Genomic DNA, 2,785 nt, shown 5'->3' on the forward strand with positions numbered 1-2,785 from the left:
ATGCCTAAGTTGACAAATGTAATTTATCATCCATTCACTTTCGAGAGTAAAAGAGGATTTAAAAAATTATTATATAATTTTTTTGAGTACAGGGACTCTATTGATGGTATGCAACAAAGCAGGGCTCCCTAGGCCCCTCCCTCTTCAGGGAATCTTCATAGAAATTGTTAGGAGGGGAGATTCTCAGTGTGATGGGGGACTGAGTATGGCAGGGACTCCCCAGCAGCTGAGGTCCTCTTTCTTCCTCTTGTACTCTCACTGGGGCTGTTGGTCTGGGAGTCTTACTCTTTGGAGGCCATGTGGGCCATGAGGTTAACCACCCATTGCTGTAGCCAAATTCATTGTCATACCAGGAAATGAGCTTGATAAAGTGGCGATTGAGAGCAATGCCAGCCCCAGCATCGAAGATATAAGAGTGAGTGTCAACTGTTAAAGTCGGAGACAACTTTGTGCTCAGTGTAGCCCAGGATGCCCTTTAGGGGGCGCTCTGATGCCTGCTTCGTTACCTCCCCTACCTCCACCCACAGTCCCGAGAAGAGTCCCAGGCTAAAGTGCAGTGGTGCAACCTCAGCTCACTGCAACCTCGCCGCCTCCCAGATTCAAGTGATTCTCTTGCCTCAGCCTCCTGAGTAGCTGGGATCACCAGCATGCACCACCACGCCCAGCTAATTTTTATATTTTTAGTAGAGACGGGGTTTCGCCATGTGTCCAGGCTGGTCTTGAACTCCTGACCTCAAGCAATCCACCCACCTCGTCTTCCCAAAGTGCTGGAATTATAGGCATGAGTTTTACTGCACCTAGCCTGTTTCACTACCTTCTTGATGTCGTCACATTTGGCAGGTTTCTCCAGACAGCAGATCAGATGCATGACTGACACAGTGGTGGTGGGGACATGGAAGGCCATGCCAGTGACCTTCCTGTTCAGCTCTGGGATGACCTTACCCACAGGCTTGTCAGTGCCAGTAGATGCAAGGTTGATGTTCTGAAAAGTCCCACAGCCGTCGTTGCCATAGTTTCCCAGAGGGGCCATCCATGGTCTTCTGGGTGTCGGTAACGGCATGGACTGTGGTCATGAATTCTTCTATGATGCCAAAATTGTCGTGAATGATCTTGGCCAGGGGAATTAAGCAATTGGTGGTACAGGAGGCTTTACTGACAATCTTGAGGCCGTTTTTGTACTTCTCATGGTTCACACCCATTACAAACATGGGGACATCGGCAGAGGGGGCAGAGATGATGACCTTTTTGGCTCCCCCATCTAAATGAGTCCCAGCCTTCTTCATGGTAGTGAAGATACCAGTGGACTCCACGACATAATTAGTGCCAGCGTCACCCCATTTGATTTTGGTGGGATCTCTCTCCTGGAAGGTGGTGATGGGATTTCCATTGATGACAAGTTTCCCATTCTCAGGCTTGATGATGCTGTGGAACTTGCTATGGGTGGAATCATACTAGAACATGTAGTTGAGGTCAATAAAGGGATCATTGATGGCAACAATATCCACTTTGCCAGAGTTAAAAGCAGCCCTGGTGACCAGGTGCCCGGTACAACTAAATTGCTTTACTCTGGCCTTCACCTTCACCATGGTGTCCCAGGGGTGCAGCTGGCCCTGCACAAGTAGATGCTGTTGTCAAACGGGAGGAGCAGAAAGCCTAATTTTCAAAATATTTATTTCTTGACTGAAAAATTGTTTTATACGTTGGTGGACTTTAGACTGTTTTATATTAAAATACATAAATACATGAATAAATTTATGCCAATAAATTTGACAACCGAAGTGACATTTCTTGAGAGACATAAACAACCAAAGCTCACCCAGGAAGAAAAAGATAACTGGAGTAGCCCTATGTCTTTTAAAGAAATTTAATTAATGGTTTAAAATCTCAAAACCAAAAATAAAACTGTATTCCTAGATAGATTTACTTATACATTTTACTAGTTCTATACAAACTCTTCCTAGCTGGCTTTTTTTAAAAAAGAAGCTGACAAACTGAAATCACGTGGAAATGGAAAGAACGTAGATAGCCAAAACCATTTTGAAAAAGAAAAGGCTAGAGATTTCACTCTCATTGATTTTGAGACTTAATATAAAGCACCAGTAATCAAAATCATATGGTTTAGGCTTAAGGATAGATATATTCATCAGTGAAACAGAATAGAGTCCAGAAATGGAGTCACATGTATACAGTCAATTGATTTTTTTTTTTTAACAAAAGTACCAAGGAAAAATTAGATATCCATGTATAATAACCTCAACCTTTACCATACTTCACCATACTCCTTATATTAAAAAAAAATTACAGTAGTCCCTCTGTATATGGGCGGATTCCAGGACCCCTTGAGGGTACCAAAATCCCTTATATAAATGGTAAAGTATTTGCATGTAACCATATACTTTTTTTCCCATATACTTTTTTTTTTTTTTTTTTTGAGACAGTCTCACTCTGTTGCCCAGGCTGGGGTACAGTGGTGCAATCTTGGCTCACTGCACCCTCTGCCTCCCGGGTTCAAGCAGTTCTCTTGCCTCAGCCTCCCGAGTAGCTGGGATTATAGGCACCCACCACCATGCCTGGCTAATTTTTGTATTTTTAGTAGAGACAGGGTTTCACCATGTTGGCCAGGCTGGTTTCGAACTCTTGGACTCAAGTGATCTGCCTGTCTTGGTCTCCCAACGTGCTGGGATTACAGGCATGAGCCACAGCGCCCAGCCTGTAGCTACTAACTTTTGAAGTAATACTGATACTTCTTCAGAAAGACTGTGTCTTCTAGTTTTAATATTGGAAG

General features: G+C 43.7%; 1 pseudogene; it reads right to left on the bottom strand.

Moving 5' to 3' along the window:
* Positions 1 to 281: 281 nt before the first annotated feature.
* On the bottom strand, positions 282 to 1,586 carry LOC105549451 (annotated as a pseudogene).
* Positions 1,587 to 2,785: the final 1,199 nt, after the last annotated feature.

Source organism: Mandrillus leucophaeus, unplaced genomic scaffold (assembly GCF_000951045.1).
Source record: "Mandrillus leucophaeus isolate KB7577 unplaced genomic scaffold, Mleu.le_1.0 Scaffold1114, whole genome shotgun sequence".
Lineage (NCBI taxonomy): Eukaryota > Metazoa > Chordata > Mammalia > Primates > Cercopithecidae > Mandrillus > Mandrillus leucophaeus.